We start from the raw sequence: 23,615 nt of genomic DNA, 5'->3' as shown, positions 1-23,615 counted from the left end.
GTACTTTGTTCCATTCATCTTTCCCTCAATCCTGACTAGTCTCCCAGTTCCTGCCGCTGAAAAACATCCCCACAGCATGATGCTGCCACCACCATGCTTCACCGTAGGGATGGTATTAGCAAGTTGATGAGAGGTGCCTCGTTTCCTCCAGACGTGACGTTTGGCATTCAGGCCAAAGAGTTCAATCTTGGTTTCATCAGACCAGAGAATCTTGTTTCTCATGGTTTGAGAGTCCTTTAGGTGCTTTCTTGCAAACTCCAAGCGGGCTGTCATGTGCCTTTTACTGAGCAGAGGCTTCCGTCTGGCCACTCTACCATAAAGGCCTGATTGGTGGAGTGCTGCAGAGATGGTTGTCCTTCTGGAAGGTTCTCCCATCTCCACAGAGGAATGCTGGAGCTCTGTCAGAGTGACCATCGGGTTCTTGGTCACCTCCCTGACCAAGGCCCTTCTCCCCCGATTGCTCAGTTTGTCTGGGCGGCCAGCTCTAGGAAGAGTCCTGGTGGAACCAAACTTCTTCCATTTATGAACGATGGAGACCACTGTGCTCTTTGGGACCTTCAAAGCTGTAGAAATTTTTTTGTACCCTTCCCCAGATCTGTGCCTCGATACAATCCTGTCTCGGAGGTCCACAGACAATTGCTTTGACTTCATGGCTTGGTTTCTGCTCTGACATGCACTGTCAACAGTGGGACCTTATATAGACAGGTGAGTGCTTTTCCAAATCATGTCCAATCAATTGAATTTACTACAGGTGGACTCCAATCAAGATGTAGAAACTTCTCAAGGATGATCAGTGGAAACAGGATGAACCTGAGCTCAGTTTTGAGTGTCATAGCAAAGGGTGTGAATACTTATGTACATGCAATATTTCAGTTTTTTATTTTTAATAAATTTGCAAAAATTTCTACAAAACCTTTTTCACTTTGTCATTATGGGGTATTGTGTGTAGATTGATGAGGAAAAAAGGAATTTAATCCATTTTGGAATAAGGCTGTAACATAACAAAATGTGGGGAAAGTGAAGGGGTGTGAATACTTTCCGGATGCACTGTATACATATATATATATAATTATGCTACTTTAATCCGGCCTTGGGGGTATGTTTTCTCCATTTGTGAGTATTGAAAGCGCCACTAGGATTTGTTTGGTATGAGCAACCAGCCAATATACAACTGACAGAGTCATGATTTTTAAATGTTTCCCAATGTGTCGAAATAGTTTCAGTAGAAAGAAGATTGTTGTATCAAATGTGGTACTTGAATGGTGAAAAGCTATCGTTTTGTGAGGATTGTTGAGCAGGATGGGATTTGCTTAGGTGGGTCAGTAGAGTAGGAAGTACAGCAAAGTATACAGAGGAAGAGGTTGGCAAAGAAGAAGTGGGATAGTCAGAGAGATGAAGAAAGTAGACAGGAGTACAAGGAGATGCAGCGTAAAGTGAAGAGAGAGGTGGCAAAGGAAAAGGCGTATGGTAACTCATATGCGAGTTTAGACACTAAGGAAGGAGAAAAAGACTTGTACTGATTGGCTAGACAGAGGGACCAAGCTGGGAAGGATGTGCAGCAGGTTAGAGCGATCAAGGATAGAGATGGAAATGCGCTGACAAGCGAGGAGAGTGTGCTGAGGAGGTGGAAGGAGTACTTTGAGGGGCTGATGAATGAAGAACATGATAGAGAGAGAAGGTTGGATGATGAGGGGATAGTGAATCAGGAAGTGCTTTGGATTAGCAAGGAAGAAGTGAGGGCAGCTATGAAGAGGATGAAGAGTGGAACTGGGGGGAATAGCGTGATCCTCCCATGCGCTACGTCCCCCTGGCGAAACTCCTCACTGTCAGGTGAAAAGAAGCGGATGGTGACTCCACATGTATCGGAGGAGGCACGTGGTAGTCTGCAGCCCTCCCGAATCGGCAGAGAGGGTGGGGAAAGAGTGGGGATGGGTACAGTTGGGGAGAAAGGGGGGGGATCCCAAAAAAAGAGAAAAGAATGGGCAGTTTGCAGTTCATCTTTATTGATAGTCTACATTTAGCAAAAAAAAAAGAAAAGAAAATAATAATTAAAGAATACATCGATATTCGGGCCCAGCCTTAGAAGTTATTTATCTGTATGTATATCCATACAATACTACTGAGTAATTCATAAACTTGTGTTTTACTTGTCTAAACTACAGTAGCACCCCCCCAAACCCCATCCCCCATCCCACAGGTCAGACAACCACCACCACAAGTAAATGGTCAACCTGTGGAAAACACTGAAATGCCATAATGACCAAAACTAACATGAAGTGCACAGCTCTGTATCTTTTTTAGGTTTTAAGTTTTATTTTTAGCCTTTTTATGCAGGGAATGTGGACCAAGCATGCAACATATTTCCAATGATGCCCTGCTGGAGGGCTGTTGGGTATCACTTGTGGTCACCCTAACAGTAACTGCTGAAGGAGGAGTGTTTGTATTTCTTTCTTTCTCTCTTGTATTTATTTTGTATTTATTTCTCCCAGCCATGGCTGGGAGGAATAAATACATAAGTTATGTTCATATGTATATGAAGTTTAACTTATTTATAAGTATGAAGGTGCAATATCAATTCTGCATATTAAGTGAAACATAAGCAATAAGCTATAAAGTCAAAACAGGCAAAACATGATGGAGTCTCGGAACAGAAACTGAATAAAGTGTGCATACGTTGTGGTTGTGGGAGCAAGGCATAAGGCAACTTCCTCACTGGTTAATGTTTATGTAACAGACAGGAAACAATCTTCACCACACCAGGTGCTTCCGCTTCATGTCAACAAATTGGAACTTCACGTTGAAACAAAGGCAGCAACCAAGGGTTCTAACTCCGAGCCTGAAAATGCTGCAACACCAGAAAATATTACAAATATCTGTCTCAACCAAGTTCATTGTGATTTTAATTATCCAATCACATTGTTGCAACTGGCAAGCTAGTGCGTTGTTTATGTTATGTCACTTTTTGCAATTGTTCTTTTCACTATATAAGGTATGTTAAATCACCATATTAATATATTATGGCAAACCTGATCGTATCCACTTAAACTGTAATGCCCTGACTACAGGAGTGTGATATAGCCTGGACACCAATATGAGCCCTGAGTAGATAGTTGGTTTATTGTCCTTGAAAGTAAATTGTTTTTCAAGTCAGGTGCATCAAACAGGATACACATAAGAAAGACAATATACTGTAAGACAACAATGATTTTAGAGATGGGCATCAATGAGAACGATTCAATACTTTTCCCTTATAGTTGCTGTCCATGCTAACTGTTAATGCTAATGTAACCGGTTATTTTCTTGCCCGGTGCGGGATTCGATACGGGGTGTACTGCACCACAAGGCGACATCACTAACCGCTCAGCTAAAGGGTCAGACCCGTTAGCTAGGGACTAATGTGTCTTATTAGTAGTTTACACTAACTCTAACTAGTGTTACTCTAGTTGCTGTCCATGCTAACGGTAAATACTAACTAACTAATGCTACTCTAGCTGTCCATGCTAACTGTTAATGCTAACTCTAACTAGCGCTACTCTGGTTGCTGTCCATGCTAACTGTTAATGCTAACTCTAACTAGTGTTACTCTAGTTGCTGTCCATGCTAACTGTAAATGCTAACTCTAACTAGCGCTACTCTGGTTGCTGTCCATGCTAACTCTTAATGCTAACTCTAACTAGTGTTACTCTAGTTGCTGTTCATGCTAAATGTAAATGCTAACTCTAACTAATGCTACTCTAGCTGTCCATGCTAACTGTTAATGGTAACTCTAACTAGTGCTTTCACCATCATGACGTTTTAGCTGACGACTGATTGTCATTCAGATAACTGTCTTTTATCCATTTTATGCAATGATTATGGTATAACCCTAATAACAGTGTAATAATACACATACACCTTACGAGGAACAACCATTTATTGACATCAAACACTGGAACATATAAATATATGACATTTTTCTTTGCCTTTTAGGCTTTGTAATCACTTTTGTAGACAAAGCCCATTACTGAACTAGACAAAGAAATGACATATTGCTTCCTCCAAGTTATTGAGCTCTCCTTTTTTATTTGGCTTAAAACCAAAATGTGTCCACAGGGGTGCAGTTGTTTTTGGCTTTGTTACTACAGCTTGACCTAAATACGTTCATTTCAGTAGCTGGCGTAGTTTGAGATAGTTTGATAATGTTTCACCCCATACTCTGCTGCAATATTTGTTTTAAATAACTTCGTGGTGGAGTAGCTATAGTCATTCTCATCTACAAGTTTCAGTTTAACTGGCTATAGTGACTGGCTTTTGCAAAACAAGACTTTTTTGGGGGGGGGTTAAGGAAATGTATTAATTAAAGCCTCTGCAGTGTGCTCTGACTTGGTGAGTTGAACTATTTCAGTTCTTTGCACAAGCGCCTCCAGGTAGTGATCATTAGCAGTTCATCTCCATGTAACATGATCGGTTGTGTTGCCTTATTGGAAAGCATCCCTACGATTTCTTTTCTCGCTAATTGCCTTTGTGCTAGATCTAAAATCTACCTAATTGAAAACTGGAATACCTGACACTACAGCTGGATCAAATTAACCACCTGGCAGAATAGAAAACTAGCAGTACTGGAGATCGCTGAAGAATGGATTGAGAACTACTAGTATAGAGAGTCCTGTCAAAACTATCAGTCAGTTTAGCAAGCAGTGAGTTTGCACAACCAGTGTATTGTACATGAGTGTGAGGGCAGTGACTGAGTAAACATACAAAACCATTAGATAAACCTTTAAAATGTAACTTCAGGTAATAATAAACAGACTGCAAATCCAAAATATTAGCACAGCTTAGTGTGCTACAGGCATCCAAGCATTTTTCTAAATTTCTCCATCTTGAAAAGATTGGTATTCAAGGAGGGGTATTCACAGTTTGTTTATCAAATATTGGTCCTGCCTGCTCTGCCCAGCCCCTGCCTTCAGTCGTTGGTCTGTTTCCAGGGAACACCGCTTGGCTTTCTACTTCCCAGTTTGGTCAAGGTCTCCTCCCCTGTGAGCTCTTGCCATGGACCCAGTGTTTCCTGTCTGCTCCTCACTCTACCAGCCTCTCATCTTGCCTGGCATTAAAAGACTTGTTTTACTGAAACCCTGCCTTCAGTCTGTCTGTGTTGGCATATTGGGTTCAGTCTTGCAGCCCCAGTTAACGGTACGATCTGGCCAGTATGGACGCAGCCACCACAGATGGGCCCCAGCAAGCGCTCGCCAATCAGGACATACTACTCGGGTAGCATGACAAGACCCTGAGACCTGTTATGGACCAAATCAGTGCCGTTGTGCAGTCCCTCATTGACCTCCAAAGCAATGTGGCTGCCCTGAACTTCCCTGTAGTGTCCAGTTCCACACCCCTGTCTCGCAAACCATCTGTCCCCGCTCCTGAGCGATACGATGGTGATCTCAGGGGTTTGCCAAGCCTTTCTGTTGCAGTGTTCTCTAGTTTTGGAACAACAACCTCATACATATGTATTGCAGTGACAGAGAGCAAAAATCACTTACGTGATTGGGTTGCTCCGAGGCAGGCGCGGATCTACGGGGTGGCAAGGGGTGGCAGCTGCCACCTCTGGGACACAGTCTTGCCAACCCTGTTGCCACCCCATTTATAAATCAGATAATATGTTTTTAAAGTATATTTTATGTACATGCATGGTGAAGGTCAATGAGACCCGCACCAAACTCATCTCAAACAGTAGAGAACAAAATACATTCGATGAAATCAGAGTTTTGAATAATAATACGTTTAGAATAATGTCCATTGCCCCCCTCCTTGAACCTCATGCCACCCCTTTGCCACCCCAGGAAAAAATCTCTAGATCCGCCACTGCTCCGAGGTCCCAAGTTTGCCAGGGCAACCGCGGTGTGGGGGAGGCAAACCACTGTCTGCGCCATGTATTCCAGCTTCACTCTGGAGATGAGGAAGGTTTTTGATCATCCAGTTCGAGGTAAGGATGCGACAAGGCAGCTCATGTCTCTCCGGCAGGGTAACTGTAGTGTGGCCGAAATTGAATTCCGGGCTCTCGTCGTGGAGAGAAGCTGGATCCATGAGTCTCTCCAGGAGATGTTTCAACATGGGCTTAAAGAGAACATCAAGGATGAGTCGGTGTCCCGGGACGAGCCTAGTGGGCTCAATGAACTCATTGCTTTAGCCATCCGAATCGATAACCGCCTTCAGGAGCATCGAAGGGAGAAGGCAAAAACAGTCTGCTTTTGTCTGCTCCATGCCTATTTCATCTGTATTGATTGCTTCTGTTCCCCAGACTCCACCTAACCAGGAACCCATGCGGCTGGGCCGGACTCGCCTTTCCACAGAGCAATGTCAGTGGTCGTTCAACCTCAGCAGTTGTCTGTACTGCTTGTCTATACGGTTGTTTATAGCCGCTGGCCGGTGCACCCAGCAAGAGTCAGCTCAGCAGTTGTGGGAGAGATACTGCTGAGCTGAACCACTTACTCCTCCCTCTCTTGCCATCAACTGGAAGCCAATTTGGTGTGGCGGGGCCAGCATTGTCCTCTGTCTGCTCTTCTTGACTCCAGTGCTGATGCGAGTTTTTTTAGGCCAGCAATTGGCCAGACAGTTCGCTCTGGACACCACTCCCATCGACCCGCCTCTGGAGGCCAACTCTCTAAATGGCCTTGTCCACGTCACGGAGAAGACCATTCCTGTCCTCCTCCATCTCTCTGGCTACCACTAGGAAAAGATCAATTTTTACATCATTGACAGCCCCCATGTTCCCGTAGTTCTTGGGCACCCGTGCTTGAAACTCCACAACCCATACTTCAACTGGATCATGGGTAGGGTTAATGCATGGAGTTAATTTTGCCATCGTAATTGTTTGCACTCAGCCTCTGCTCCAACTCTCCCCAGTTTGCAGTATCTTCCTGAACCCCCAGACCTCTCCACAGTTCCCTCAGTATATCATGATCTATCCTCAGTTTTTAGCTAACACCAGGCCCTGTCTCTACCTCCCCGCCGGCCCTATAACTGTGCCATAGACTTGGAACCTGGAGTGCCTCTGCTCAGCAGCTGGCTTTACAACCTCTTCTGGCAGGAACAAGAGGCCATGGAAACATACATTTGTGACTCCCTGGCTGGAGAGATTATAAGCCCCTCTTCTTCTCCGGTGGATGCAGGGTTTTTCTTTGTAAGTAAGAAAGATGTCCCACTTAGACCATGCGTTGACTTTCACAGCCTTAATCAGATTACCATTAAGAACAAATATCCGTTGCTACTAATCAGCTCTGCTTTTTTCTCCCTCCACTGTGCCGTGGTGTTTTCTTTCTAAATTGGATCTCTGCAATGCCTACTACCTTGTGTGCATGCGAGAAGGGGATGAATGAAAGATGGTATTTAACACACTTCTCCGACACTTTAAGTACCTAATTATGCCATTCGGCCTGATGAATGCACCTGCTGTGTTCCAAGTCCTGATAAAATCGGAGGGTAAAGTTGCAGTGCCATCGGTGCAGGGCCAACCTACAATGCTGCTGGTGCATCTGGAATCAGGCCCGCGCTGCCCTGCTCCATGTCTCCACCCAGTCCCAGGTTAACCGTCACCGCACCCCAGCTCCTGCGTATGTCCCTGATCAAGAGGTGTGGCTTTCCACCAAGGACCTGCTGCTGAAGGTGGAATCCAAGAAGCTCTCTCACCACTTCGTTGGTCCTTTCCCAGTGGACAAGGTTATTAACCCAGTGGCAGTACGGCTCAAACTCCCGGCCTCCCTTCAGGTGCACCCCATGTTCCATGTCTCCCATCTGAAGCCCGTCTTCTCCAGTCCCTTGTTCCCCCCAGCAGTGACTCCTCCATGCATGGGATGGCAGCCCAGTATATCCCATCCGGTGGCTTCTGGACGTACTCCATCGGGGCCGCGGTCTGCAGTACCTGGTGGATTGGGAGGGATATGGTCCTGAGGAATGCTGCTGGGTCCCTCAAAATCACATGCTGGACCTTCCGCTCATCCGAGCTTTCCATGAGCTCCATCCTGACAACCCCATGGGGGGATGACAAGCCTGTGGGGGGTGGCCTCCCAGGACTCACCCTCTTTGACCCAGTCTCCCTAATTGTCTCCCTTATCTTGGCTACTCCCCCTGCCCTAGTTTCGCTGTCTCCTGTTTGTGTGTGTATGTGTCTTCAGGATTGGAGGCAGGTGTTTGGCAAGCAGAGCTGAGGTATACCACCTGCATCTCATCTACAGCAATCAACCCTACCCCTTATGTACCCAGCCTTGCCACATCCACCTTGTCAGACCGTAGTGCCTGCGCAGTTCAGCCTACACTTCTGGCCTTTATGTTGCGACATTGCCTGTTTCCTCATCTAGACCCGGCTCCCCATGTTTCCCACAGTCCTGCCTGCTCTGCCCAGCCCCTGTCTCCGGTCGTTAGTCTGTCTGTGTCGGCATATTGGGTTCAGCCTTGCAGCCCCGGTTAACATGAATTGTTTTTGTTTTTCTGGAATCTCTAAAAGTGCTGTTGTTGTTGGCTTTGGGCAAGAAATTCAACTTTTAAATGGAAAATAGATTGTCTTGACTAAAACTTACCAATGTCATGTGACTAGTGTGAAAGGCCACATGACCAGACCAGCTTACTACCTGCTTGCACCTCGGGAAGAAGATGTCTTCCTCAGACTTCTACAAAAGGAAGTAAGTGAAACACCTTAATTAACAGATAGAATTATAATATTTGGTACATATATTCTTTAAAGGCTGTACTACTGAAATATATTGAGAATTGTACTCCTGCATATATATTTTGGTCGTAAGAGGTGTAAATTTGTTAATGGTCCCAATTGTGACCGCAGCCCAGTATCACGCCAAAACATGTAATTCACCCGCCGGTCCAACGTGTCAATGTCACGGTTTGCCTCGCTCAGGCATGAAAAGTACACGCGTATATGACGGTGCAATGCCAGCAGGGGGCGATGCTTAGCACAATGCCAGCAACTCCCCACGGAGGAAAAGAAGCATGCAGCATTTTCCAAAATCCCTCCCCATCAGGTATACATGGCTGCTATATTTTTTTAAATATGTTTTCTGTTGCTTATAAGTGTTGTCATGTTAATTACATTTCATTTGGCGGTAGAGAGTCGACCCCTAACCCTAATCATCGCCCCCTGCTGGCACTGCACCTTCAGACACGCGTGTGCTTTTCACGCCTGAGCGAGGCAAACCGTGACCCTGACACGTTGGACCGGCGGGTGTATTACAGGCTTTGGCGCGATGGCTCAGATAGGGAGTAGCAGGGTGAAACGGGCTGTTTACCAGGTAGACCAGCGGTCGGGAACCTATGGCTTGCGAGCCATATATGGCTCTTCCGGTGACGGCATATGGCTCCCAGACAATTTTGAGTTGAAAAAAAAAATCAGTTTGGAACTGATTTTAAAATACTTGCGATATTTCTTAATAATACTGTGTCATTTTAATGCAAACAGAAATTAGTTTTGAAGATAAATGTCACGGGTCACCCGTGGGTCGGGTCAGGAACCAATGGCTCGCGAGCATGTCCGGGTCATTGTAAAGGTGACGAAATCAATTTGATCAGATAGCCAACTATAGTTTATCCGCTTCAACCCTTGTAACGGAAAAGATGGCGAAAAGACAAAAAGACGATGGTTACCGTGCATTGCAGGCTGTGTGAGGAAAGCTTGGCTGTTTTGCCAATGAAAGGGACAACAAGAGGAGAGGATTTATTCACGTCTTTCATGGAGTTTGCTAAAGAAAAAAAACTACCGATGGATAAACTTATTTCTGTCTGTACTGATGGTGCACCCTGTATGTTGGGGAAGAACAAAGGATTTGTAGCGCTTCTCCGTGAACATGAAAAGAGAGCCATCCTAAGTTTTCATGGCATCCTGCACCAGGAGGCGCTTTGCGCTCAGACGTGTGGCCAGGAGCTTGGCGAGGTGATGTCTCTGGTCATTCGAGTGGTCAACTTTATTGTTGCCCGAGCTTTAAATGATCGCCAGTTTAAAGCTCTGTGAGAAGAAGTTGGGAATCATTATCCCGGTCTGCTTTTACACAGCAACGTGCGTTGGTTGTCAAGGGGGAAGGTGCTCAGCCGTTTTGCAGCTTGCCTGAGTGAAATCCGGACTTTTCTTGAACTGAAAGGCGTCAAGCATCCTGAGCTAGACAACACTGACTGGCTCCTGCAGTTTCACTATCTCGTGGACATAACTGGCCATCTGAACCAGCTCAATGTGAAAATGCAAGGTATTGGAAATACAATCTCATCCCTTCAACAAGCAGTGTTTGCATTTGAAAGCAAGCTGGAAGTCTTTCTCGGGACATTGAACCAGGTCGTCTTCTGCACTTTGAAAGACTGCAACAATTTAGAGATGCATGTTTAGCAAGTGACTCCACTCAACATCTGGATCTCCAGCAGCTAGCTGGTTTTACGTCCAATCTCCTGCAGTCATTCAAAGCACGTTTTGGAGAATTTCGTGCGCGCACTGGTCTTTTCAAGTTCATCACTCATCCACATGAGTGTGCAGTGGACAAAATCGACCTGACATGCATCCCCGGGGTCTCTATCGGAGACTTTGAGCTGGAAGTTGCTGACCTGAAGGCATCAGACACGTGGATGAGTAAGTTCAAGTCACTTAATGGAGAGTTGGAAAGTCTTGCGCGACAGCGAGCAGAGCTGGCGAGGGAACACAAGTGGACAGAAATGAAAAATCTTCAACCTGAAGACCAGCTGATTCTTAAAACTTGGAACGAGCTTCCTGTGACGTACCACACAATGCAGCGTGTGAGTATTGCCGTATTGACCATGTTTGGCTCTACATATGCATGTGAACAGTCATTCTCGCATATGAGGAACATTAAGACCAACCTACGCTCACATTTAACTGATGGAAGCCTCAACGCCTGCATGAAGCTCAACCTCACCACGTATGAACCAGACTACAAGGCCATCAGCAAAACCATGCAGCACCAGAAGTCGCATTAAAAGTAAGACATATTGAATTTATTATACGTTAAAAATACTATATGGCTCTCAATGAAATATATTTAGAAATATTTGGCTTTTATGGCTCTCCCAGTCAAAAAGGTTCCTGACCCCTGAGGTAGACTATGAATGGCGATGCAGAGGTGAACTCTCTGGAGGATGAGACAGATGTCCATGAGAACTAATTGGTGTTCCCCACCTCCCACTCCTGCAGTCAATCCATCTGATAGATGACTCAAAGGCCAACAACGACCCTTCCTACAAAGTACAGCCCATCTTCAGTGCACTGAATGAGTCTTACAAAACAATGCCATAGTCAAAATGGTTATCGGTTGACGAAATTATGATACTTATTGTGGCAGGCATGTTGCAAGCAATTCATCAGGGGCAAAACAATCCGGTTTGGATATAAATTGTGGAGCCTAGCACCCTTTGCTGCATGGCATCCCCTCTCTTTCTACTATCACAATCCAATGAAAGCAGAAAATTCCAAAAAAAAAAATCCTGACAGACTCGTTGGACTATAATGACATAAATTCAGTGTTCAATACGAAGCCCCGTCGTCTCCTGCTGTAATCATCAGAAGTAAGCTAATGTACAATTTCAGACTGTAGTAGCCTATTTCAATGTTAATGTTTATTCGGGTTTTGGGTTACTGTTTATTGCTCCAAAGGGGTGTGGTTAGCGCAGTCGCCTCACAGCAAGAAGGTCCTGGGTTCGAGCCCCGGGGTAGTCCAACCTTGGGGGTCGTCCCGGGTCGTCCACTGTGTGGAGTTTGCATGTTCTCCCCGTGTCTGCATGGGTTTCCTCCAGATGTTCCGGTTTCCTCCCACAGTCCAAAGACATGTAGGTCAGGTGAATTGGCCGTACTAAATTGTCCCTAGGTATGAATGTGTGAGTGTATCGGCCCTGTGTGATGGCCTGGTGGCCTGTCCAGGGTGTCTCCCCGCCTGCCGCCCAATGACTGCTGAGACAGGCTCCAGTATCCCCGCGACCCTGAGAGCAGGATAAGCAGTATGGATAATGGATGACACCTTTTATTTTACTGTTACAGTGTTGGATTGTACGTGGCGTCTAGTTTCTATGTCCTGGCTTCTGTTGGTCATAAATCAATGAGCCACCCTCACATGAGCTTGCCAACAGCAGTTTTTGTGTTATTGTAAGTTGAAACGTGTTACGTGAACAATAGTAATAGTTATGAAGTAAATTCTAACCATGTCTCATTCTTCTGTGTTGCATATGTTGCTGTTATGATTTTAAATGTGTAAATCGGTCTAACTGAACAGTTTGTATGAATTCTGACTACACTGTTTTCCACCGGTCACTATTGTGACCGAGTATAAAACCTAATATTTCACTAACTTATCCAACAAATAATCAAAAAGGGCATCAAGTTTGTGTGTTGGGGAGGTCAAAGGAGTAAAATGCATGTACTCAAATTGCAAAGAAACATTTGGGAATAAACCAGTTAATTTCCTCAAAGCTTCATATTTTGTACAATAAGCCATTAGCACATCCAGTGTGAGTTTTTCTAGTTCTGTGTTTTTTCTGTATTTTGTTAAACATCAGTTTGTGACGTGTCTAAATAGACCCAATCAGAGACACAGAAGTAAACGAGAACACATTCCTGAAATGGCCAAGTGCCATGGATAACGTAGAGTCGAGTCTTTTGTGGGCACTGGTTTTTGTACAGAGTTACTGTGACGTTACTGCACTGTGATACTCATTTTGACTACTGGGGAAAAGGCACGGTGGTCACGGTCTCATCAGGTAAGAGAAACTCTTATTTCTGATAACACACACACGTCTTAATTTCTTCAACATAACACATTTTAGGGTAGAAGCAAGTTTGGAATTTGTGGTGTTTTTCTGTTGGGATTAAGCAGAGATGAAATGAAACGACTGCACCTATATAATCTGGCGGTCACATGTTGCTACTGTAAAACAGTAGTTTTACTGCTCATTTACAATCTCATTTATCAGCAGTTGCAAAATGTTCTGTGCTGTTATAGTTGCCGGTCCACGGCACTACCGATGTGGATACTAGGTAGTGATAATGCCGGTAACGGTAGTTCTGGTTGGCCGTGTGAAATGAATTGTGTAATGATGATAGCTGGGTGTTAACTACTCACTAGTAACCGTTTCATCAGGTAAGACTTTTAACATCATGCACAGTTTGAAACCCACACTGATTATTTGCTCAGGATTTAGATTTCTCTACTTTGTGTTTGAGCAGCCAGAGGCAGTTTGGTTGTGTTGAGTTGGCAAATGTCAGGTTCAGATTTCTGCCGTTGCAACGTAATGTGTTTAAAATGTTAATTAAGTGTAAAGATACGCAGCACAGTGCTGTCATTATTATCACTATTATCGTTATAGAATAGCTTACTTAGGAAAGTACGAACTAGCAAGCGTTTTTCTTTTTTTTCTCACTTAAGTTTTTAAAAAGATATGAACAGAACAGTAAAATATACAAACAGATAGAAATAATAATGAAAAATAACAGTAAATAGTTGTCTGGAAATATTTCAATATTCAAACAAATATTTTAATTAGGCATTAATTTAGTCGGTGTCATTTCTCATATAAATGTTCCATTTTTCACAGTTCTTTTTAAATATATTCTAGCAAGCGTTTTGCAGTAATAAATATTCCGCTTTTATATCTAATTGCTGGTAAAATCAAAGCAAAAGGTATTTTCTGTGTATTTGCTACCAGACGGCCTTCACCAAAGCCGAGCTTATCCAGGGCAAACTTCAGTTTAAAAAGCAGAATGCAGTGTTTCAGCCGTGTAAAATGTGGAAATTAAAATGGGTTGTGTGATGTGCAGTATAAGCTACAGCAATGCCTAAGCCAATATTTGACAGTGTCACAGATTCCTCTCTGGTTTTCCAAAGCCTGAGTTAACCAACACTTTTTATGTAGTTTGAGGAATGTTCCGGGGACTTTGTTGAGTACATAAATGGTAAAAAATATTACTTTCAATATACTGCTTACTGGTGTGAAACTAACACGACCTTTGTTATCACAGGGAGGTTGTTGTGCCCCTGTTCTAGTCGAGCAACACCAGAATGTGTGTGACTTCCTGCAGGAGGACTTGTCAGTAAGAGAGACATGTAATGTGTGTATTGCTGTTGTAAGGACGGTTTGTCTCTCCTCTGTCAGCCACACCAAAGGCCCCTACTGTGTTTCCTCTGGAGCAATGTGGCCCCGAGACCGGAGACACCGTGACTCTCGGCTGCCTCGCCACCGACTTTACACCCGCCTCACTGGGCTTCAGATGCACCAACGCCGAGGGAGTTGCCCTGCCTGATGTACTTCAGTACCCCGCTGTTGAGAAAAACAGGGCTTACTTTGGAGTCAGTCGGGTCCGCGTGCAGCGAGACTACTGGGACGCCAGGAAAGTTGTCAACTGTGTTGTTGAGCATTCAGCAGGACAAAAACAATGCCGCCTTCAGAAGAAAGGTGAGTTACTTGTAGATGATGAAAAACTCAAACACTTTTTTAATCCAACATTTGAGTTGGTTTAAATTACATTTATTAGATCAGTACTTCGCGTATAATGAAGAAATTTCTGTTAAGTATTTTTTACAATTATCTTTTCCTTACAGAAATGTTTAATTGTCTTCTATGTTTCTAAACAGAAATGATTTCTAATGCAAAAGTGTATGTGCAGAAAAAATTCATAAATATATTGGATTTGACAAAATATAAGAAAAAAATGTAACAAACAGAATATCTTATGTCATCCAGTTGTTTTTTTAAGTGACCAAAGTAAAAATAAGGTTCAGTATTGAAATCAATAACTGATTTAGGTGTCTTAGAAATATCTGCAAAGTTACAAAGCTATGTTGTTGTAAGAGAGATTGGAACAGGAACAAAGGAAACACAAAGAACCTCATGATAGTTGTAATTCCATGTTATTCAAGTTGTACTGCGTCAGTGGCAGGTTGCAGCAAGTTGTACTGCGTCAGTGGCAGTTTGCGGCACGTTGTACTGCGTCAGTAGCAGGTTGCAGCAAGTTGTACTGCGTCAGTAGCAGGTTGCAGCAAGTTGTACTGCGTCGGTGGCAGCTTGCGGCAAGTTGTACTGCGTCGGTGGCAGCTTGCGGCAAGTTGTACTGCGTCGGTGGCAGCTTGCGGCAAGTTGTACTGCGTCGGTGGCAGCTTGCGGCAAGTTGTACTGCGTCGGTGGCAGCTTGCGGCAAGTTGTACTGCGTCGGTGGCAGCTTGCGGCAAGTTGTACTGCGTCGGTGGCAGGTTGCGGCAAGTTGTGCTGCGGCGGTGGCAGGTTGCGGTAAGTTGTACTGCGGCGGTGGCAGGTTGCGGCAAGTTGTACTGTGACGGTGGCAAGTTGTACTGCGACAGTGACAAGTTGCAGCAAGTTGTACTGCATCGGTGGTAGGTTGCGGCAAGTTGTACTGCGACAGTGGCAGGTTGCAGCAAGTTGTACTGCATCAGTGGCAAGTTGTACTGCGACAGTGACAACTTGCAGCAAGTTGTACTGCGACAGTGACAACTTGCAGCAAGTTGTACTGCGTCGGTGGCAGGTTGTACTGCGACAGTGACAAGTTGCAGCAAGTTGTACTACGACAGTGGCAGGTTGTGGCAAGCTGAACATTGCTGGAAAGGAAAGGCTTAAGCTTGCCCATGCAAACCGAGATACTGGCTCGTATTTTTTCCTCTCTTTCCATCCTAACGTAGGCCATCTGCACTTAACATATGCACCGTGTAGTAATATGTCTGCTTCCTTCCATCTACTTGCATAATCCTTTGGTTTTCTTATTGTTGTCTTCCTGCACTTTGTTTCACCAACAATCACAGTTCAAAATCCTGTTTAGTACAGCTGCCATGGCATGGAAATCTTCTTACCGCAGTATTAGAGGAGAGTAATATTGCAGGTTTAATAATATTACAAGTCGTGGGGGGGTCAGTGCAGCCGTTCCAGACTCGCGTTTACACCAACACGTACAACGAATGTACAACACATACATCAACAAGTGTCAAAATCCCTCTTTAAGAAATGTTAATAGGCAGAAGATAGCTATCGAATGTCAACAACAAGCGGGCTTAAGCTAAATACTTATTTACCCGCTGCGGCATTTATAATCTGTTCACATGGGGCTTTTAATTTTTGGGGAGGCCCAGTAATTTCTTATAATTGCAGAGATCATTTGTGATTTGGAGTTGTGTTATGTGTGTTACCTGCCCCCTGCTTGACCCCATTCAAAAGGGGATTATCAGGCTAACTGATGGACTTTTTGGTCATAATTCGACAAGCGTGTTCATGGCATGCGCAACTCAAATACACCACAAAATGCTGAATATTTAACAGGTCTACCACAAGAAGTCAGTCAGTTGGTATCAAACTTGCAAATCGTAAAAACAAATTAGTACGTCAGTTGCATCGCATTGCCTAAAAAGTAAAGCCATGTTTACTGGGGGAGTGTGTGATTCAAGTCAAGAAAGTATTTGGAACCACTTGGCAAGCCAGTTCTCCAGCAGGCTAAAGTAGTCCAGTTGAAATGCACCACACAATTATGTAAAAGCATGTGGTACAGTTAGTTGTTAGGCTGAATTTGACTTGTTACTTGTTTTTTTTCTCCTCACAGATGTGCATTTAGTTGTGGTTTCTATTTGGTTTGTCTGTTGTAGTTTCAGAGGAAGTTGAGCCTCTTAGTGTTAACTGAATGAGGGACACTGAGAGGACAAAGAGAGCAGATTGTGCACAATGTTGGGCAGCGAAGCTCTCAGAGAATATGGGAAAGGCTGCTAGGATGGTGATGAGGTTGTTGCTGCAGGCCGACTGTTTAGTCAAGGGCAGGTTTCCAGCTGTGTGGGACTCTGTCAGTGTTAGCTTGTATGTACAGTCAATGGATATGCAGAAGCATGTACTGAAGCCCCGCCCCCTTATTGATTTTGTATATGTTGTAAATTTTAAAAAAATCCACATTTACACTCTAGTGACAACCAAACATGTTGGGGGGGGGGGTGACCAGTTTAAGCTCTTACTAACACGGCATAAAAGGTTAATGAATATAGTTTTAGTCTCTTACTCTCCACTTTACCACATTTATTGCCCTTAGCGTCTGCATATATATCATTCTCTGCTTCTGCATACATATATCTGTGTATGTTTGTTTTTCAGTCGAGTTTCATCAGTTGCCAACTCTTAACGTGTTGATCTCTCCTGAGATGAAGAATGAGAGATCAACTTCCTTCTCCTGCTTTGCCACTGATTTTTCACCAAATGCTCATGAAATCAAATGGCTCAGAGACGATGAGGAAATCCGTGACAAAATCTCTGAGATCCAGACCTCCTTTGAGCCCAAACGTAATGAGAATGGGACTTTGTACAGTGTCGTAAACTATCTCCAGGTTGATAAAAGTGCTTGGACAGAAGCCAAGATTACATGTGTGTTTAAGCAAAAAGAAGAAAATGTCCACAAATCTGTGCGGTATAATACCACACCGGGTGAGTAAACCTATGAAAAGCAGAAATGATCATAATTGCAATTCTAATGATTTCCCAGCTGTAACAGTTCAGTCTTGCTTAACCACTCCTCTCTCTACAGGTTCCACCACATGTACTGACCTATGTGTATATGTTGACATTGAGATCTTGCCCCTCAGTTTGGAAGACCTGTTTCTGAACAAAAAAGCAAAACTTGTGTGTGAAGTGCTGGAAAAACAAGGATCCGTTGAGTCTGTTGAGTGGCAGGACAAAGATGGGAAACCTTTAAACAAGGACAGTCATAAGAGCAGCCGAGGACCCCACAACCTCTACAGAATTGAAGTGGATGTCCTGTTTGAGGAGTGGAGCGAGGGGATGGAATATTATTGTGTTGTTGAACACAAAGACTTATTTCAAGCTGTAAGGGAGCGTTTTCAAAGGGACAAAGGTGAGAATGTTTTTGGTTACAGTACATGAAAGACTAACAATGTATTGTGCTGTCATTTAGTGCATGTTTTACATATAGTATATTTTAATATTAAATGTCAAATATGTTAACATATCTATAAAATATACACAAGCCTGTCTGTCTCATAAAGAATTTACTTGAATCACTGGATTATTTATATATACACACACACACACACACACACATATATATGTTTGTGTGAAGCATTCTCAGTTCTGGCACTAAGTTGTGATTGTTCTCATGCTTGCAGGAGAAACGATTAAGCGTCCATCTGTTTTTCTGCTGAGTCCAGTAGAACAAACTAGTAATGACGTGGTGATCCTGACTTGCTATGTGAAAGATTTCTACCCCAAGGAGCTTGTAGTGTCTTGGCTTGTTGATGATGTGGCAGCAGATCCAGCTACCTATACATTCAATACCACAAATCTTTTAGAAAACAGCGGATTCTACACTGTATATAGTGAGCTTACGTTGAGCTTGGACCTTTGGAAGAAAAATGACAAGGTGTTCAGCTGCGTTGTCTACCACGAGTCTATGATGAAAACAACAGGAGTCATTATTAGGTCCTTTGTACAAAACACCAATGAAAAACCCAACCTGGTTAACGTCAGCCTTAACATCCCTCAAATTTGCAAGGCCGAGTAGATGTGATGTTGTGTCCATGTGTGTTTTGCTATGTGTGTGTTTTGTTTGTTGCCTGTGATATGACATGCTGTTTGTCTTTAAATGCAGAACTAAAATCAAAATAAAAAACCTTTACTTCAGGACTGTTTTGATGTATGTTCAATTCAGTTTGTATCCTTATTTCAACATTTTTGCAATGCCATATGTTTAGTTAACATACAAGTTGAAGAAAGTACCCATCAGAAGGCGGTATCAGCATACCAGCAGCTTAAAGTATAGTGACCAGTAGGCCATAGACATGTTTATATGCTAAATTAAATGCTCTAAAATGAAGCGTCTGATACTCATCACTGACCATAAAAATGAAAAATCCCCCAAACAGCCTAACAAGTAAAGCCTAAATGACACTAATCTTAACAACTAGATGACTAATAATAACTTATTAGTTGTTGTTTTCTGTTGTTATGGTGCATTTATTTGTACTGTATTGTCTTGTCTCATGTGCCCGTGTTACCTCTGTTGGTTTTAGCCTGTCAAAATAGATATCTTTTCAAGAACTAAATCACTTAGCCTGGGCTCCCAATACATCACTGTGTTTTAAGGACTCAATAGTACTCCACAAGCCAAGCCACATGCATGCCATTATCTTTTCTTTTTCTTTTTTAAAGAAGGGTCTTTCTAGAGCAAGTGAGGAATCACTGTTTTTGCCAACATCTCCATTTTATTATACAAATATGTATTGTGGACTTAGGACTAAGGTCAAACGTATTGTTCAGTTAGTAATCCATAATACACAACTGGAGAGCTGGGAATGAAAAGACGTAAGGCAGTCTGGTCACTGCCTCTTGCACGCCTGAGTATTAGTTTCAAATACAGTCAAGGCCAAAGAATAAGCACACAAGAAGCACACAAAACCCTTACACCATGTGCACTAGTTAAAGCTGCAGAATAAACCATGTTCTTTGTAAGGCAACAGAATCAATGTGAATGAGAAGACAGATTCTGGGTATATTTTCTGCGAGTGTACAAAGTGCACCAGGAACAGCTATCAAGTAATAATATTGGGTCGTGTAAGGATGTGTAGTCTCTATATGGTGGCTATTGTATGAAATCTTAATTTATTTGAAATTCAGTGGAGGACAAAGGTAAAACTGCCAATGTAACACCACGTTAATCTCTTCATGCAGAATTTATTTTTCTGACAGACAACCAGTGGGGTCATACCACAGAGACGGAGCAAGATAGCACCGGGAAAACAGCCATTACCTTCATCATTCTCTTCCTCATCACTCTGTTCTATAGCGTCGGAACCACTGCCATCAAGGTAGTGAGCCTCCATTACAAAACGTTAAGGATGAAATAGTTTCTGAGACACCATGGTTTGATAAGTTAGAGTTCAATATCTGGCATTGGTATATCATGCAACTTGGATTTTGCATATTTCCTGGAGTATAAGTCGCTGTTCTTTTACTCGTCTGGCTGCTCCTGCGATATACACTCACTGGCCACTTTATTAGGTACACCTTGCTAGTACCGGGTTGGACCCCCTTTTGCCTTAAGAACTGCCTTAATCCTTCGTGGCATCGATTCAACAAGGTACTGGAAACATTCCTCAGAGAGTTTGGTCCATATTGACATGATAGCATCACGCAGTTGCTGCAGATTTGTCGGCTGCACATCCATGATGCGAATCTCCCGGTCCACCACATCCCAAAGGTGCTCTATTGGATTGAGATCTGGTGACTTTGGAGGCCATTTGAGTACAGTGAACTCATTGTCATGTTCAAGAAACCAGTCTGAGATGATTCGAGCTTTATGACATGGCGCGTTATCCTGCTGGAAGTAGCCATCAGAAGATGGGAACACTGTGGTCATAAAGGGATGGACATGGTCAGCAACAATACTCAGGTAGGCTGTGGCGTTGACACGATGCTCAATTGGTACTAAGGGGCCCAAAGTGTGCCAAGAAAATATCCCCCACACCATTACACCACCACCAGCAGCCTGAACCGTTGATACAAGGCAGGATGGATCCATGCTTTCATGTTGTTGATGCCGAATTCTGACCCTACCATCCGAATGTCGCAGCAGAAATCGAGACTCATCAGACCAGGCAACGTTTTTCCAATCTTCTATTGTCCAATTTTGGTGAGCCTGTGCGAATTGTAGCCTCAGTTTCCTGTTCTTAGCTGACAGGAGTGGCACCCGGTGTGGTCTTCTGCTGCTGTAGCCCATCTGCCTCAAGGTTCGACGTGTTGTGCGTTCAGAGATGCTCTTCTGCATACCTCGGTTGTAATGAGTGGTTATTTGAGTTACTGTTGCCTTTCTATCAGCTCGAACCAGTCTGACCATTCTCCTCTGACCTCTGGCATCAACAAGGCATTTTCGCCCACAGAACTGCCGCTCACTGGATATTTTCTCTTTTTCGGACCATTCTCTGTAAACCCTAGAGATGGTTGTGCGTGAAAATCCCAGTAGATCAGCAGTTTCTGAAATACTCAGACCAGCTCGTCTGGCACCAACAACCATGCCACGTTCAAAGTCACTTAAATCACCTTTCTTCCCCATTCTGATGCTCAGTTTGAACTGCAGCAGATCGTCTTGACCATGTCTACATGCCTAAATGCATTGAGTTGCTGCCATGTGATTGGCTGATTAGAAATTTGCGTTAACGAGCAGTTGGACAGGTGTGCCTAATAAAGTGGCCGGTGAGTGTATATTCCAAAGCCATTTCATTCATTCATTATCCAAGCCGCTTGTCCCAACTGGGGTCGCGGGGATGCTGGAGCCTATCCCAGCAGTCATTGGGCGGTAGGCGGGGAGACACCCTGGACAGGCCGCCAGTCCATCACAGGGCCCTATTTCAGCAGCTCAGATATATTCTGTATTTCAAAATTCAATACCTCTCCCAGATCTTAACTCTCCTCACCAAAGCGATTTATGCAATGTCATTTTGTGTTGGACGAATACGCTGCATTTCACATACGGCCACTAGGCGGCACTGTTTAATCTCATGACTCAAATTACTGCACGAGAGGGATCGCTCTGGGATTGGGATCCCGCGGGCGCTGCGGGAGCCAATTCAAACCTCGCGAGAGCGGGCGGTTTGAACGTTGCTGCGGGGCGGGTGGTCACACAATGAACTGCGGATAGCCAGCGCAACCCGGGAGGATGGGCTCAACAAATGAAGGTGAAAGGTCACAGCAGGTCGTTACAACACAAAGGGAAAGCGAGGCAAGTCTGACAGAGGAAACTATTCCGTTACTGACAGATAGAAACGAACGTGACGTTGTTGGTTGCAACACGTGCAAAAAAGTTGATGTACAACGGGCCCAAATGTGGCGCGTGTGTGTGGAGGCGTCATGGCGGTGCAGAGATAAAGCGCTTCTGCCTGCACACATTAAACACCACACGACGGAGACACGTGTCGCGCTGTGCTGCAGAGACATCCGGCCGCATGACTTGGTCGTGGAGAAAGGCTTTGTTGGTGCAGAATAGAAGAGAAAGCTTTATTGTTCCTGTACAGGACACAACGCTAATCGCTGCGTTAGAAGACACAGGGGAAGGAAGCAGCAATAAAACAACCTCAGCACAACAAACAAGCACAGCTGACAACACGTGTTCTGCAGTAATAACGGTGCTGCGGAGCTGGACGCCACATTGCACGGATGCTCTGCTGATCAGTAAAATAGGCCGAGTGGAAAAGAAGAGAAAAAGAAGAGAAGGGAAAGTTAATGGCTTTAAGTTAAGGGGAAACATCTCTAAGATGAAGCACATACATGCTTTAACAATGCTTAGATTGTTATTTGAGTTTATTATTACAGGACTGATGTTTATTTGATTTAGATACGTGTTGAGGTGTTCTGCTTGAAAGAGGGAGCTGTGATGTGTAGTAACTAGGCTTAGCCTGCGGTGGCGCTGCTGCTGTAACGTACCTGTTGAATGACACGTAACACCATAGAAGAAGGCCTTCAGTAAAAAGAGTCGTATTGTTAATTAGATTAACAATGAGGCGACACAATAACTCAGACGGATAGCACGCTGATTCAGCTTGACTGTCTTTTTACTGAAGGCCTTCTTCTGTGGTGTTACATGTCATTCAACAGGTACGTTACAGCAGCAGCGCCGCCACAGGCTAAGCCTAGTTACTACACACCACATCTCCCTCTTTCAAGCAGAACACCTGAACATGTAACCAAAGCAAATAAACCTCAGTCCTGTAACACCACAGATGCAGGAGGTCGAGCCTTCTTGTAGGTTACAGTAGTCCCCCTCTCCCGGAAGCGCGCCCTCGCGCTTAGTTTTTCCCGCGCGCTCTGAAAAGACTTATGAGGATCTGCACACTTCCGGACACCACAGCTGCCACCAATGTAACCGAGCATATCTTCCGCCCGCTGCGGGATTCGAACCAGCGTTGTACTGCACCACGAGGCGGAATCGCTAACCGCTCGACCAAAGGGGCCAATCTCAGCCAATCACAGCGCGTGTTGCAAAGATCAAAGGATGGCCAGACTCTCTCTATACACACGGCGCTGTCCTGGTCGCTGCACTAGCGCCTCCTCTGGTCGGTCGGGGTGGCTGTTCAGGGGGAGGGGGAACTGGGGGGAATAGCTTGATCCTCCCACACGCTACGTCCCCCTGGTGAAACTCCTCACTGTCAGGTGAAAAGAAGCGGCTGGTGACTCCACATGTATCAGAGGAGGCATGTGGTAGTCTGCAGCCCTCCCCGCATCAGCAGAGGGGGGGGGGGCAAGACCGGGACGGCTCGGAAGAGAGGGGTAATTGGCCGGGTACAACTGGGGAGAAAAGGGGGGAAATCACAAAAGAGAAAAAAGGAAGGAATAAATGCAGTGGGAGCAGGATTAAGAAAACAGTGCCGTGCAGGGGTCTACACCCCGAGTATACATAGACACCGAAGAGACTTGTTGTTTCCTCACAACATGTTTTTCTCTCTGAGTGAGACTTATACTGCGATTCCCTTGTGGTCCGGGAGATGTGGTAATGCAACACAATCCTGTACAACTACACACAACAACAGGGTTTGAATAAGGTTAAATTAAACAAAGAGAAACGATCAAGAATGAAAACACACAAAGCTGTTGTCCTGTGGAAGTGA

General features: G+C 44.4%; 2 pseudogenes; both read left to right on the top strand.

Annotated features, from left to right (window-relative positions):
- LOC130113065 (myosin-9-like) overlaps window positions 1-23,615 on the top strand; it is a 138,279-nt pseudogene that overhangs the window by 101,066 nt on the left and 13,598 nt on the right.
- LOC130113249 (immunoglobulin gamma-1 heavy chain-like) overlaps window positions 1-23,615 on the top strand; it is a 62,756-nt pseudogene that overhangs the window by 35,500 nt on the left and 3,641 nt on the right.

The sequence above is a fragment of the Lampris incognitus genome, chromosome 5 (assembly GCF_029633865.1).
Source record: "Lampris incognitus isolate fLamInc1 chromosome 5, fLamInc1.hap2, whole genome shotgun sequence".
Taxonomy (NCBI): Eukaryota; Metazoa; Chordata; class Actinopteri; order Lampriformes; family Lampridae; genus Lampris; species Lampris incognitus.
The sequence above is the reverse complement of the archived record's forward strand: the minus strand, read 5'-3'. Positions and strand labels throughout refer to the sequence as shown.